This window comes from Mauremys mutica, chromosome 4 (genome assembly GCF_020497125.1).
Source record: "Mauremys mutica isolate MM-2020 ecotype Southern chromosome 4, ASM2049712v1, whole genome shotgun sequence".
Taxonomy (NCBI): Eukaryota; Metazoa; Chordata; order Testudines; family Geoemydidae; genus Mauremys; species Mauremys mutica.
Genome location: NC_059075.1, coordinates 1437079 through 1453767, shown reverse-complemented (window position 1 = coordinate 1453767; position 16689 = coordinate 1437079).

Sequence of the window (16689 nt, the reverse complement as noted above, 5' to 3'; positions counted from 1 at the left end):
TTAATTTGGGGTGTCCATTTAAGTTGAGCCTCGGTGTCTTTATAAAGTTTCCATGCAGCTTGCAGGGACTTTTGATGCTGTATGTTTTCATTTCTATCTAACCTCCTCATTTTTGTGTAGTTCCCCTTTCTGAAATTAAATGCTACAGTGTTGGACCACTGTAGTGTTTTCCTTGCCACAGGGATGTTAAATTTAATTATATTATGGTCACTATTACCAAGCAGTCCAGCTCTATTCACCTCTTGGACCAGATCCTGTGCTCCACTTAGGAGTAAATCAAGAATTGCCTCTTCTCTTGTGGGGTCTAGGACTAGCTGCTCCAAGAAGTAGACATATAAGCTGTCAAGCAACTTTATCTCTGCACCCTGTCCTAAGGGGATATGTTCTCCAGTCAATATGGGGAGAGTTGAAATCCCCCATTATAAATGAAGGGTTTTTTTTAAATTTTAATAGCCTCTCTGATCTCCCTGAGCATTTCACAGTGACTAGCACCGTTCTGGTCAGGTGGTCGGCATCGTATCCCTACTGCTGCATTTTTATTATTAGAGCACAGATTATGGTACAGTTTGGTTCATTTAAGATTTTTACTTCATTTGATTCTACGCTGTTCTGGATGGATGTTTTAAAGTGTTAATACATGGAGGGCTGTATCCTTTATAAGATGATTAATTTGTGCTGTGCCCGCATAATGAACACTCAGTCACCACTTTTAAACTTCTCCCTGCATTACACCAAAATTGTTGGCTCATGAATTAAACAGTATGATATTCAGGAATCACTGTTTTCTCTATCAATATTAAAATATTGCCAGAGGTATTTTCTTGGAATTTGGGTCATGAAGGTTTAAACTGTCAGAAAATGAAGACGTGTTTTGCCAAACCACAGCCACAAAGATATGAGAGGGTTGTTGTTCTATTCAAGCAATAAAATGAATACAAGGAGCCCTGATAAACTTGAGACTTACTGTAACAGCACCTGAAATGAAGAAATATATTTACTACTCAAATATGCAAAGTCAGAACTGGTTGGGTTCCGTGAACTGTGATTAATATAGATAGTGATTCCAGGTATAAGACGCTTTTACACTCCAGAGAGAGTAGCTGATTAACTTCAAAGCTAGAGGAAAATAAAAACCGGAGGACGATTGGGGGACAGACTCACTGTTGAGCTGATTTGGAAGTGAGGGGCTCTCAAACCAAAACCAAAATGTCTTAAAGAAGCAGGAAGCCATGCTACCCTGCACAATTCACACAGCCTCAGCTCAAGGTTACCACTGCCAGGCTACCTGCATTAGCGTTTGTATCTCACAACAGAGATGGTGAGATTCTCACAATCAGATTTAACTACAGCAGCTAATGGCAAATCTGTCCTCCTGGGAGTGTCTGGTTGGAACACGCCCAAAATGTTACTCACTCAGATTTGTTATTCTGCATCGGTACAAAAGCTGCCTAATACACAGAGATGGAGCCCAGAGTGACTTATCTGGCAAGTACACAGATGATAAAACCTGCACTAGCCCTTAGGAAAGGCAACAGCAACCCTGCAGAATCACAGGCACAGTTATAAGAATGTGCACGTGCTGTTTGGGCTTTTGGGTACACTCGCTATTGTGCAGTCTGTGTGGCTCTGTCTCTAGGTCCACAGCATCTATCCCCCCCTCTCCCCAGTCTCAGTTCCTTCTTTGTGGAATCTGCTCACAGCATCACATTCCTTCTGTGCCCTTGGGGCTTCTCTGAAAGACGGTGGGATGGGAGCTGAAGTCATGCAGCAGATCCGATTGCTGGCTGGTAACTGCTCACCCTCTAAGGATCTTGAGTTAAAATGATGAGTAAGAGAGGGCCAAGTGGCAGTGCTTGGAGTCGAGTGGGTGTGTTTTATAGGAATTGGGTAGCATCCCTTACATAGTTTGGGAGCCCTGTAGTGGGTCTCCCTCTCCCCTTTCTACGGCAAAAGCCATGAGGACCGTGCCAGAGCAGCAGGTGCTGGTCTCTGGATCTTTGTACATAGTTCATAAACATGCATATTGCAAATGCAGCTGTGTCCATGGGGTTTCCCCCTATTCTTACTGTCCTGTGGAGCCCAAGCACACGGCTGCCAGCAATGAGGCTGGGATGCTAACCCAGGAACACAAGGGAATAGAAGGTGACTAGGGAGGGCTAGGGAAAGTGAAACTAAAACTGCTGCTTGTGCAGCCCTGGGACTGCGGGTTAGGGGAACTGGGTTTTTTGCTAGCTCACTAGAGGACTGGGCTACCTACATCAAGAGACGGAGGGCGTATGTAATAACTCTTGCTATCAGGGAGGAGAAAACGGTGGGAGCTGTACTGAGTGGAATGGGCCTTATCACATATAACTTGCAGTGAGGCCTAACAGCTCCTGTTAACGCGGCCAGTAAAAACGTTTGCTGAGATTGTGGAAATGCTACCAAACCACCTTGCCCCGAAGCCACTGGGGTTGCTCAGAATTTCTGCTTTTACAGAAGGAATGAAAGAAAAGTCAGACAGTTCCTGCATATGAGGCTGGATTCAGGAAGTTAACAGATCATTGCCAGTTCGGAGGCAGTTTAAATTGTGCATTAAGGAACCTGTCAGTGTCTGGCATGCAAAATTAAACAATCCAAAAAAGATTGACTGAGGCTGGGTTGACCCTAAAACATGCACCTAGAAATTGCCGTTTCAGTGGAGACAGCTACTAGAGATGATAGGGAGTTGCAACAGCACTATGAAATCCACAGCAAAAACTGGAGTGGGGGGGAAAGCAGGAAGCATAACATGGACAGTACTCAACGACTGTGCTTTCACAATGCAAAGATTGTTGGGTCAAGGACAAACCCTATAAAAACTACAAGAAATTGGGAAGCACACACAGAAAATATGCACATCAGTGCAAAAGGCACAACTTCCACCTAACAAGGGCAATATCAGAGAACTGCAGATTCATCCGTTTGCAAATGACAATATGGTAGCATCACTAAAACTGTTTAACTTAGAAGACAACATATTATTAGAATTCCTTTAGAAATGGAAGGTCTAAGACATAAAACAGAACTTGATACAGAGTCTGCTGCTTCTTTACTTTCATAGCAAGATTATCAGAGACCATGTAAAATGAAGTTGCAGAAAACCTCATTTTTTCTAAAATTATCTTCAAAGGAAATCCAAACTCCTCTGGGCATTATTATGATGAAGGTAACATAACTGAACAGCATATGTAAAACTTTTGTGTAGTGAAGCCAGGGGCGTGGGAGTCATGCATTATTTGGTAGAGAATAGCTAAGATTTAGTTGGACTGGCAAAGCATAAAAGTGCCCGCAAGCTTTACAAAGATATGAACTCTGGACCCACACAAAAATTAGCTGAACTTTTGGACACAGCAACTGATGTCTTTCAGAACAGTATCAGAACTTGAAAACATATGAAAGCAAAACTCCTCTTGAAAAGGGAGCAATACCTAATTTTTCAGAACTTGTCCGGTACATTTTGCAATACAGTCAAGCATGGAAGCAGAACTTCAGCACTCACAGGACTCTGGAATTATATTCAAGGTTAACTGGAGCGAATGGAGCACACTTATAGTGCCAGTGATGAAAAAGAATGGAGCTGTCCATGTCAGTGGTAATTTCAAGGTTTCCATTAACTCAGTATTGCATGTGGATTAGTATTCTTTGCCTCGCTAGCTGGGGGTAAGCATTTCTCCAGGATCGACCTAGTTCAAGTCTATCTGCAAATGGAGATTGAGGACAGTGACAAAAAGTACCTCCCAGTTAACACACACAAAGGTTGGTTCCAATACAACAGGCCAGTGCTTGGAATAGCATCTGTACCTGCTATTCAGGCGGGAGCCAGGGAGCAGGTATGACAGCATATTCCTGGCACTCAGTGTTACTTGGTCGACATGCTGGTCACCGGAGCTAGTGATGAAAAGTACCTGGAGAACCTTCAGAAGGTACTTGTGGCTGCATGATGGGGTGTACAAAACCCACACTGGGCAATAAGGGGCAAGGTGCCGCCGTGGGCTCAGGTGTGCAAGAGATGCACAGGCAGGGGGAGGCATTAAAAGGGAGCGGAACAGCTCACCTGCAGGCAGGCCAAGGAGAGGAAAGGACCTTGCCGCTCCTGAAGGAAGGCAGAATCTCTCCCCTGAGACTCAGAACTGACCTGTCTGGAGGGCCGAGGCACAAGGGGAGAGACCTGCCATGTCACGCCCGGCCATCACCAGTCACCAAGCAGTGAGCTGACCCCTTCCACACTCTCCTGCTGCAGACTGCAAACTGTGGACAATAGCGGGGTGGCAGGAAGTGGCCCAGGGCGGGCAGCCTTGAGATGCTCCTGGGAGTCAGGCCCTTTGGTTTTCCTCACAGGGCCCTGGGCTGGACGCCAGTAGAGTGGGAGGGCCCGGGGGCCTAAGCTTCTGACCACTAAGCGACGCTCCTCACAGCTTGGTGGAGAACGCCTCCATCGACCCCACCTCTGGGGAGAGGGGAGCACAGACGGACCCCGATGGCCAGACAGCCTCAGACGAGGAGACCTGGCGGGTAGGTCAGCTGAAATGGACCTAGAGCGCCTGATTACGTGGATGATGGAGAACCAGCAGCAGCAACAGCTCCTGCAGCAAATGGCTGCTCAACAGCAACAGCTAGTCCTGGACTATGGGACACCACAAGAGCATTATCACCATGTGAGTCTAGATCCTCTGCTTCTTCCGCAAATATAGAACAGAAATATTGATTGAACACTCTGCCTTTTCTGCATTATTCCTGATAATTCCACCTTTTCCATCTAGCAATGGACCAGTACCATTGTCAGGATTCTTTTTTGTTCCTAATACATTTTAACAAAAACTGCTTATCATAGAATATAATATCAGGTTTGGAAGGGATCTCAGGAGGTCATTTAGTCCAACCCCCTGCTCAAAGCAGGACCAATCCCCAATTAAATCATCCCAGCCAGGGCTGTGTCAAGCCTGACCTTAAAAACCTCTACGGAAGGAGATTCCACCACCTCCCTAGGTAACCCATTCCAGTGCTTCACCACCCTTCTAGTGAAAAAGTTTTTCTTAATATCCAACCTAGACCTCCCCCACTGCAACTTGAGACCATTGTTCCTTGTTCTGTCATCTGCCACCACTGAGAACAGTCTAGATCCATCCTCTTTGGAACCCCCCTTCAGATAGTTGAAGGCTGCTATCAAATTCCCCCTCACTCTTCTCTTCTGCAGACTAAACAATCCCAGTTCTATCAGCCTCTCCTCATAAGTCATGTGCTCCAGCCCCCTAATCATTTTTGTTGCCCTCTGCTGGACTCTTTCCAATTTTTCCACATCCTTCTTGTAGTGTGGGGCCCAAAACTGGACACAGTACTCCAGATGTGGCCTCACCAGTGCTGAGTAGAGGGGAATGATCACATCCCTCGATCTGCTGGCAGTGCCCCTACTTACGCAGCCCAAAATGCCATTAGCCTTCTTTGCAGCAAGGGCACACTGTTTGAGGCTTTTGTTTTAGTTCTCTTACCTTTGCAGAATGTAACTATGCTTAAATAGACAGAGAAGCTCTGGGTTTAGTCTGGGGAGTTAAAACATTTCACAGTCTCTGTCTTGGAAATTATTTACTGTGGTTACAGATCATCAACCTCTAGCTTCAGTTTGTAACCCAAAGGAAGGAGTCCGGCAATGCCTGTAGCATGATTACAGAGAGGGGCAAGTTCTCACTGTTGCAATATTCAGTTGTCATCCTGCCTTTGGAAGAAGCAGTGTGGATACTGGAATGGAACAAGAGACAGTCCATATAGTCTATATGGCACAAATTGAACCCTTGTGGATACCAAACATCATGGTATAATGCACATCTAAAAGTGACCAAGTGCTGGCTAAAATGTCTGATGTGATGAGTGGATGGACTCATGCACGCAAGCAGCTGTGCCCAGCTTTCTTTGCTCAAAAGGAACAGTTCAGCATGTTTCCAAGTTGTCTAATGAGTGGCAGAGTGGTTATTCCTATGAAGCTTAGGTCCTGCATACTCCAAGAATTACATGAGGCCATTTGGGAATTGTAAAAAGTGAAAGTCCTGGCCACGTGCTATGTGTGGGTGCTGGAGATTAACACACAAATGGAAGAAATGGCAAAACAATGGCTCAGCAAATGCAAAACGTGCTTAAACATGCTTTGTTGTATCTGTGGGAGTGTAAGTGATTCCACACAGATCATTCCACACTGGACCACTTGTGGAGCATGTTTTTGATTGCAGTAGATCAGGGGCAGGCAACCTATGGCACGGATGCCGAAGGCATCATGCAAACTGATTTTCAGTGGCAGTCACACTGTCCAGGTGCTGGCCACCGGATCAGGGGGCTCTCCATTTTAATTTAATTTTTAATGAAGCTTCTTAAACATTTTAAAAACCTTATTTACTTTTCATACAACAATAGTTTAGTTATATATTATAGACTTATAGAAAGAGACCTTCTAAAAAGGTTAAAATGTATTACTGGCACGCGAAACCTTAAATTAGAGTGAATAAATGAAGACTCGGCACACCACTTCTGAAAGGTTGCCAACCCCTGCAGTAGATCATCATTCTGAATGGCCTGAAATATCCTGTGTGAATTCAGCCCTTCCATGCAAACGGTGGGAGTGTGAATGCTATTGTTTTCAAGGGCTGAGGTTCCTGATCAGACTGTAAATTAGAGTGGAACTCAATTCACATTCGAAGAGTTCTAACTGTTTGTCAAAAGAAAAGGTTTCAGACGTGTCACATCAGCTCCTTACCATCTTGACACAAATGGATTAGTGGAAAGACTTATTCAAACACTCAAGCAAGTGATCCATGCTATGACACCAGAGACAAGGAACTTTCCAACACAAGATTGCAGATTTTCGATTGGCCTATAGCAGTGGGTCTCAAACTTTTTTACTGGTGACCCCTTTCGCACAGCAAGTCTCTGAGGGTGACCCTCCCCCAATAAATTAAACACACTTTTTAAATATATTTAACACCATTATAAATGCTAGAGGCAAGCAGGTTTGGGGTGGAGGATGACAGCTCATGACCCCCCATGTAATAACCTCACAACCCCTTGAGGGGTCCCCACCCCAGCTTGTGAACCCCTGGCCTATAGAGATATACCTATCTCATAGAACTGGAAGGGACCTTGAAGGTCATCAAGTCTAGTCCCCTGCCTTCACTAGCAGGACCAAGTACTGATTTTGTCCCAGATCCTTAAATGGCCCCCTCAAGGATTGAGCTTATAACCCTGGGTTTAGCAGGCCAATGCGCAAACCACTGAGTTGCCCATTTTGCCACAAATCAGATATCAGTGATGTCATTTATAGGACATAATTTAAGGTCTCTCCTGGATTTGGTAAAGCCTGATCCACACAAGGATGTTCAAAGGAAACAGTGGGATCAAATAACCACAAATAGTCACACCCAACAGTGCAGTTTTCACATGAGAGGCAAAAGAATCAGTAAGAGATGCCAGAGATAATTGATGGAAATTTGGAGTGACTGCATCACAGACAGGTCCTGCTGTCCTACTGGAGAGAGCTAGCACTGAGCACATCCTGGAGAATCCGCTTCTGAGTACAAGTGCGGCAAAGCGTTCTGTACCAGTGACAGCCGTGGGAAACAGCCCACCTACAATACAGTGCTAGGTCGATAGCACCGGGGAACCTCATGGCCTGCTGCTGCTACGAGTGACTCTGGCACTACAGAGCAGGGAGATGTTGATACAGATGCACCCGAAAGTGCAGCCACTGTTCTGTGTGCTATTGTGAAGCCCACAAGATGTTATCCAGAGAGAGAGAAGTCATTAACTGCCCATCAGACTGAATTTGTAGCATGCTGTGTATTAATGACAGTAGTTGCAATAACAATGCATTTGTAAGATTTTTGGTATGGCTTTTCATGCCGATGGGCAAGGAGCATGTCATGGTTAGCAGTTGGGTAATATCCCTTTAAATAGTTTGGGAGCCCTCTTGTGAGTCTCCCTGTCTTCTGTTGCAGAAGCCATCAGAACCTTTCTGGAACAGCAGTGCTCATTGGTAGCTGGGACTTGTGTATTTCTGCATAGTTAATAAACACAATTATCTGGAATCCGTGTCAGTGTGGTTACGCCATGCAGGGTCGGCTCTAGGTTTTTGACTGCCCCAAGCAAAAAAAATGTTGGCTGCCCCCCACCCCTGCACCCCCTGCCGCCCCAGCCCTGGGTCACTGGTAACTCACTCCCAGGGTCGGCCATCAGCATCCCGCTCATGACACTAGCAGGGGCGGAGGCTGCATCCACCCGACTCTTTCCCGGCACCCAGGGGGGCCTTGACTCCACCCGCTCCCCCCTCGCCTCCAGCTGGCCCGGTGCTGGCAGGGTCGGGGTAATCAGCGGGGCTCCTGCCTCCAGGACCGGCCGGGAATTGGAAGGGCAGAGCCGGGGAGACCACCCCGGCAGGGGGCTGAGGAGCCAGGGCCGGTGGCCTTAGAGGGAGCGGCCGGCGGGGAACGGAGCTCCGGAGAGCCGGACATGGGCCCCGCACGGCAGCACCCCAGGCATGGGTCCCCTCGATGGCCCCGCTGCTGCTCCTGGCCGCCCTGCCACAGCCCCTGGGTGGCTCGGGCTGCTTCGCCCAGCCCCAGCTGAGGCGTTGGGGGGCGGCCACCCTGCAGCACTTGCAGGTGGCTCCATGAGCCCCTCAGGGCGGGCCCCAGCCCAAGTGTCCCGCGCTCCATGTGTCGGAGCCTGCTGGATGGCTTAGCCATGGCCGGCGGCACAAACCACAGCGGCCCCAGGGCGCCCCCGCGCATGACATGCTGCTGCTGCTGGACCCCGTCCCAGGGCCAGCTTTGGCCACCCGCTGCGGCTCTTCCACTTGGACTTTGGCGTCAGCTCGGGGGCCGGGACAACGTCTACCTGGGTGAGCGCCTGCAGGGCCACCCCCAAACAAACAAACAAACAAAACAAAACAAAAAGGGGTGGCCCAAATGCCGCCCCTGCAAATGTGCCGCCCCAAGCACCTGCTTGCTTTGCCGGTGCATAGAGCCGGCCCTGACGCCCTGTTCATAATGCTGTGCAGAGCGCAAAGACACAACAGGAGGGTGAGGCTACGGTTTGGGGTTCCACTATGCCCAGGTCCCGGGAGTGGTTCTCGGCAGATTTTGGCCTCAGATAACAGAAGTAGTGCAAGGGCAGCTGATTATGGAGGTCAGTTCTGTCACCTTCATCTTAGAGGGGAAAACGGTGCTGCAGAGTCATGAAGTGAGGCAGCAAAGCGGAGGTAGCAGGCGAAGGGACACAGAGGTTAAATGATTTGCCCAGGTTCCCCCATCTGGGAATGCAAAGCACATTGCCTGATACCCGGTTCCATGATCCAACTATGGGTCCTCCATCCTTGGTCACAACTTTAATCACTGCTTCTATTCCTACAACAGCTTGGCTGAATCTGAATCTGACTTGGAAAATATAAGCCCTTGCTGGTTTTACATCTGACATGGAACCAAAGCTGGATTGTCAGGTTTTGATCCTTGCATTCAGATCCAAACAGGACTCCCTGAAATACCAAGAGATTCAGATCAAGGGTTCTATCATACATCTCTGCTGACAGAGCCTTGCTTCATACCAGCAAAGTTACAGCTGAAGCGTGGTTGTGGGGATACCCGTGTCCAACAATCTACCATGTCACATATAATCACAGAATAGACTAGATGAAAGCAAGCATACTTCTGGCTGCTGAACTTGCAGGAGAGAAAATTAAAAAACAAAACAAAACAAAAAAACCCAGTGGGTTGATTTATTTTCCTACGTAGTGCTCCCTGAAATCCTCTACTGCAATTCTCCGGGAGGGCTGTAAAACTGACTCAGAGCAGAGGCGGCCAAGTGCATCCTTTCCTGCTGTTGGTGAGCTGCAGCAATCAAATTGCTCATGACTCCAAAATAATTCTGCTGTTTAAAGGCTAATATGAACTGCATGGGCCAGTTTTTTCCTCCCTTCCCAGGTTAAAACACAGTCAGAGCTGAATACTCCAGCAGAAGTACTGAGCCCCCAAGAATGAGCTCCGTTTTCAGTTTCCAGTGCAGTGTTATAAGCACAGCAGACTGTGATATGATCCTCTCACACTGGTGGAAAACCCTGTAATTAATTATTAATAAACAGAGCTAGTTTAATTATTTGGAATATTTAGTATTTCACTGCTTTACTTCTTCAGCAACCCAGCTGCCCCGCAGTAGCTTTCCTGACAATAAGAGTTTGTGACTGTACATTTTTGATGAAGGTTAGTACTAGGCAAAAATCCTGTGAAAAATTAAAGATCTCTTGAATGTACGAGTTGGGGCTTTGCCTCTGAAAAACGAACTAGCCCATATATTGAGTTAGCTCCTAGTAGTGACTGATTCAGGGGGATGGGGGGAGAGGGGGTCGCAATTCAGGTAGCATATTGCTGGCTTGAAAGATGGTGACATGTTGGTTGTATTGTGGTAGCAGCTCACGTCCTCGGTTACAACCAGAGCTCTGTTGTGCTAGGCACTGGCTGTATAAACACTTGGTAAAAGACAATCCCTGCACCAAGGAGCTCCTGATCTGAACCGAGGAGGGAGAGGAAGTGTCACTCCCCTTGCTTTAGAGAAAATAGCAGCACACACTGGCCTACACTTTACATTAGGGTTACAAGCAACCTACTGACTTTTTGGATTCTATACGGCTCAATTAACCATTTATTGACGTCTAGCAGCCATTTATTAACCTTTCGAAGCTAGTGTATACTCTGGTCACAGTGTGCGAACAGGCAGCAATAAGCTCGAGAAAGTCATCCTGGAAGGAATGATGGGAGGTCATCGTGGGAGGGGATGAATAGATAGCGTGTTGTAGATCACTGGGAAGTCGGAGGCTGAGTGAGTTAGCGATGGATTGAGAAGGCTTCCAAAAATCCTGCTGTCATGTCACCAGTACTTAGACATGAATACGTTGACTTTAGGCACTTAAGCTATTGATTGATACGGAAACGACTATGCACAGTTTGCTTTGAAGGCTGCCACACTCATTTTGGTCCAGATTCTTGCCCGTGTAAATGGGAACATCTCCACTGGCTTCTGTGGGACAGGTCAGGTGACTAAAGTTAAAAACACGTGTAAGCGGTTTCAGGATCATGGCCCAAGTCAGATCCAGTGGTGGGGGGGGGCACTTGCACTCATTTGACTGTAACAGGGGAGATAGTGACAGTGAAAGAGCTGTCGAAGCACAAGGTACACAGATGGAAACCTCAGTGTGAAGGCAGGAAGGTGAGCAAGCATCTCTCCTGTTTTGGGCAATTCAGGGTTGAGTTGTATTTGTTACTCCTGAGGGCATTCTACACCAAACAAAAAATAAAATAAAAATTCTGTGCCAAAAATTAAAATTCTGCACACAATATTTTCAAATTCTGCAAAATTCTGCAAATTTTATTTGTCAGATTAATGTGGAGGCCCCAGCCTGGCACTGGGGAGCAGAGGCCACTGGCTGCGCAGAGGTGGGAGATCGCTGTGCCGTTATCCCCACCCCGGACACAGACTCAGCGGTGAGACCGCACCCAGCCGACACAGCGCAAGGCCCGGGCCTGCCCCAGAAACACCCCAGGGCCCTGCCCCTCTGTGCCAGGTGCACCAGGTGTGGGCAGGCAGGCTCAGCAAGGCAGGATCCAAGTGTGGGGGATCCAGGTGTGGGTTGAGAGGGTTCTGTGTGGGGCAACCTGGATGCGGGTGGCTCAGTGGGGGATCCGGGTGCAGAGGGATCTGGATGCACAGGGGCTTGCTGGGGGGGTCTGGGTGTCATGGTAATGGGACTTTGTGGGAGTCCAGGTGAAGGTGGCTGGAGCTCAGTGGGGAGTCCAGATGCAGGGGAGTGGGGATCATCGGGGGGGGTCTGAGTGTGGGGGGCTGAAGCTCGGTGAGAAGGTCTGGATATGAGGGGCTCTGGATGCATGGGGGTTGGGCAAATCGGGGAGCAGTTCCCTGTACAGGGATCCCTCCCCCTGCAGCTGAGGCGCGATGGGTGCAGGAGGTGTGGGGAGGTGAGTTTGCAGAGCTTCCTGCAGCCAGGGGAGAAATCTGGGGATGGGTCTGACCCGGCCCTGGCTGCCGTTCAGGGGAAGAGGAAGTCCCGTCCTCCCCAGCCCAGCCCGTCGCAGGGTAGGAGCCACCAGCCGGGCCTTCCCCAGTCTCGCCCCTGCCCCACAGTGATTTACCTCCCTGCCGGCTGCCCTGGGCACCCGAAACATGCTGCTGGGGAGGGCCGCATGACCACTTCTGTGGCGTCCCTTTGCTTCCCCATCAGAAAGTCCTTTTTCTATGGGGAAGCAAAGAAATCTGTGGGAGACATAAATTCTGCACATGCGCAGTGGCACAGAATTCCCCTAGGATTAAAAATGTGTAGACAGTTCTGACTTGGGTCTTGTATTGCTGTTCTACACTGCAACTGAGGAGATAAAAAGTCATTATCGGTGTCCTTGTTTGTTGCCTGTCAGCGATCCCTGAGACAATTAGTCAATTCTAAGGCCAGAAGGGACCATTATGATCATCCAGTCTGAGCTCCTGTCTAGCACAAGCCACAGAACCTCACCCCATAATTCCTGCATCATGCTCATGACTTCTGGTTGGGCTACAGCACATTTTTTAGAAAGACATCCAGGCTTGATGTAAAGACTTAAGTGATAGAGAACCCACTGTATCCCTAGGGAAGTTTTTCCGAGGGTTAATTACACTCTATGTTATAAATATGTGCCTTTTGTCTAGTCTGAATTTGTCTAGCTTCCCCTTCCAGCCACTGGATCTTGTTACGCTTTATGTTTTATTTATTTATATATATTTTTGCTACATTAAAGGGCCGTAAAAGGATGTTTATTTTTTCTAGCTGACAGCCCTGCAAACTTAGCCTGAGGTCTGACATTCAAGCCGAGTTCTTTTCTTCTCATGCATCAGCACCAACAATAAAAGCTTCACATACTAAAGTAATTCTTCACTTACACCTCTGCAATCCCATTGTCTTCAGACCATGCCCTCGGTGAGACCTGTACAAACTAAATGCCTTCAAATCCTTTGTAAGGATGTCATTGATTGGACATGCAATAGGAAACAACTCTATTGAAGATGCAGAAGGATTAGAATAAAGTTCACGCCCCTTTAGCTGCACTGGTTCTGCTGTGCTAACAAGAGTAAAAGGTAGTGAGATTGATTTCTGCCATGCAGCTAGACATGAGTCCAACTACCCAAAGAGAACATGTCTGCTGAATAGAGAGGTGCATTTTAGCTGGTTAACTTCAGCAATTTCCAGGTCAAAAAAGTTCCCAAATTGTGAGAACCTTGGTTTGGTCACATCCAGATCATTCTCCCAGGCTTAGAAGTGCTGCTAGCAGAATGTCTTTTTATTTCACATTATGTTCATGATTATTTCTGTGCAATTTTTTTTAATGCAATATGATGTCTCAGCTTGGGGCTGCCAAGGTGATTTCCCAGAGTCTCTACAGAATTTGGCTCTGCACAGACATTATTGTTATTGCTCACTTGGTTTGGTCGCTACTTTCACTCTCAAACAGTTGGAGAAAAGTTTCAAATTAGGCAAATGTTTTACTCCTAAGGCTTCTCAGAGACATGATGCTCCACCACCCTTGATTCCAGCTACCCTCACTATCAAACCAGGCAGCCCGGCTTTCTCAGTTGGAGCCGTGACTCTCCTATACTCATTGGATAAGATGCAGGACAGTCCATTAATTTTTCATCTATAGAATATTCTGCTAAATTGAGACTATTCAACCACTGAACCAAAGAGCTCCTTCCTGTCCCCTCCTACGCTGGTGGGTTTCCCCCTTCAAAGGAGGAGGCGTCCTTTGAAAAAGGACTTCGGTTTCACCCATTCCTTGGAAAAATTCTTCATGGCTGTGGGCAAAGATTTTGAGTATTCAGTTGAAAAGAGACTAAAACACTTAGAACAAGATCAAATGAATCCTCTGATGCAGCCCAGTATCCCGTGTGGGCCTTACATCGAGAAGAGATGACTTTCTAAAAGAGATACTCTAATTCAGCCACTCGTGATTGGACTGCAAGGTGTTCACATATGAAACAGGACAGAATAACTCTCCCCTACAGGAATTACTGGGTGAACCTAGGTGTCCTGGGTTGTGCAAGAGATCAGACGACAAGAACGTCATGGTTCTCAGCATTCAGCAAGCTCTCATGTGCCCTAATTTCAGACTGGGCGAAAAGCCGATTTCAATGGGAGATAGATCAGCCCCTGAATCCTTTTAGCCCTGAGTTCCCCGCCTGTGAAATGGGGCTAATCTTTCTTTTCTCCCACCCTTCTTTCTCCTCTTCTCCCAGCCAGTCGAATCTCATTGAGCTCAATGTGGTGGGAGCAGCCTCAGCCCATTTTCTGCTGAGATATGGCCACCACGGCAGCTGCCTCCCTGCATGCCAGGCTCTCGCTTAGCCAGCAGTGGCCCCTCACAGCCAGAGAATGGCTCACGGGTGCCTGGCACTGCTACAACCCTTCGTCTTCTTTCAGTGGCACATGGTGAGCAGGCTGGCAGGGATAAATGGTTCATTTTCAGCAGCCATAGGAGTGCAGGACTCATCTGCTGAGTTCCCCATAGCTCAATGGCTGGAATCCTGCCTGAAGATGCCGGGTGATTCCTGCTGGCAGGAGGAACTGTTCAGCTCCAGCCAGGATGACGGAGGGGTGGGATGTCTCTTTAGGATGAAAGGAACGAGTCTGAGATACATGAGGACCGGCCCAGCATGGTGAGACACCGGAGGCAGGCGTGTGGTATTGTCTTAGCACCCAAAGCGTATACAGACTTCCACACACACCGTGTGCGCACCCCTGGCTGCTGCCAGCAGGACATCCTCCCCCAGGGCTGCGGATGCCGGAGCTGCGGCCTGCAGACACCGAGAACTAGAATTCTGGCCCTTTCAGAGAGAAAAGGTGTCTTCTCCCCCTCATTACCCGCCCCCTCCCCGCATGTGGGGGAGCGTGCATGGCCTTGCGCAGAACTTCAGCAAACACCCCTGTGCAGGGTGTCTGTGGAAGAAATGCATTGTGTGAACCCACGTATCCTGGATGCCGTATGTGCGCATTGCATAAATGTCACTGAAAACGCCCTGTGTTCCAGGGGTTAGCGGCTACATGTCAAATCAATGAATTAAACAACCTCCCATCTAAATATTTCCCCTTATATTAAAAATGAAATGTGTGGGTGTAACCGGGTGGAGTAAGAGGAGGGCTCAGCTCGCCTGTGGGCTCTGCTGCCAACCATTAATGCCTCTCTCCTGGCACTCAGAGCCAAACAGGCCTAGCCGGGGGCTCTCGCAGGGGCAGCCTCCGATGCATTGTTGGCACAGGCTGTTTTCTCTGCTGAGGCAGTCCCTGGGGTGGCACCGCTGGTGGGGCTTTGCATGGAGAGGGGAGCCCAGGAGGAGCTGATTTATGGGGCTGTGTTGTTGGTGCATTTAAAGATCTCTCCTCCCTGTGTGTGACGCTTCAGCACAGGATTTGTGAGACCAGCTCTGGGCATGGGGCTGCCCTATTCACACCAGGCGACTGCCCATCCTGAGTGCCTGGGGCAGAAGAAGGAGGATAAGCAGGACCAGTGCAACCATTTCAGTGGTCGCCTAGGGCGCCGGGATTTAGGGGGCGCCATTTTCTTCGGCAGCGACCGCGGCGGCCGGATCTTTGGCCACCCTGATCGCCGCCGGCATTTAGGCGGAGGGAGCTGGGGCAGGGGAGCGCGGGGAGGGCCGCCTGCAGCAAGTGGGGGGGGGCGTCACGCAGGGGAACTCCCCGCCCCAGCTCACCCCTGCCCCCTGTCCTCCCCGAGCACGCCGAGGCCGCTTCACTTCTCCCGCCTCCCAGGCTTGCGGCGCCAGTCAGCGTAGCCTGGGAGACAGGAGCAGTGAAGCAGCGACGGTGTGCTCGTACTCGTGCGCGGAGCAGGGGCGAGCTGGGGCGGGGGGCTGCCGGAGGGTGGGGGTTGGGGAGCTGCCGCAAGTGGGGCGCCTCAGGGCAGAGGGGGGGAGCTGCCGCGGGGAGGGGGGAGGGCGCTTCAGGGCGGGGCGCGGGGGGGACCTGAGGATAAGGAGCCAATCACATGGTGAGAGAGGCACTAGCCCTCCGCTGCCCCCAGGCCAGGCAGAAATGCTTCTCCCCTGCTCCTTGGGGCCCACGCCCCAAGAGATCTAACGGCGCAGCCCCACCTGGCTGACTCAGGACTCAGGTATTTTCCAACCAGCCCTGCAGCTACTGTCGCCGAGGTAGTGCTGCTCCTTAGTGCCTGGGCACGCAAATGTAGGCGATCAGCGGCAGGCTGAGCCCGGCCGTTTCGGCAGTGAAAACGAGCACTCCACTGAGCGTGGTTTGTCCTGACGCTTGCTGGGCAAGGACACCCGGCACAACTGAACTGGAGGGGGAGGCTCATCTGGCCACATACTGTGTATCGTGCTGCCGTTAGGGAGACAATGCCAAATCTGTGCTCTAGTCCAGCCATTAGTAACTCGCTGGGTGACTCGGAGCAAGTCATTTAACCTCAGTTTACCCACTTGTAAAATGGACATAGTACTGGCTCAGTGCAACCGTGCGATGAAAGGCAGTGTAGGAGTGAAAAGAATTACTCACTTGCCAGGACTCAGTCCTGCAGCGCTCATGGATCCATTTCATGCATGCAAACTTCCTCAGAAGACTTCTTTGCC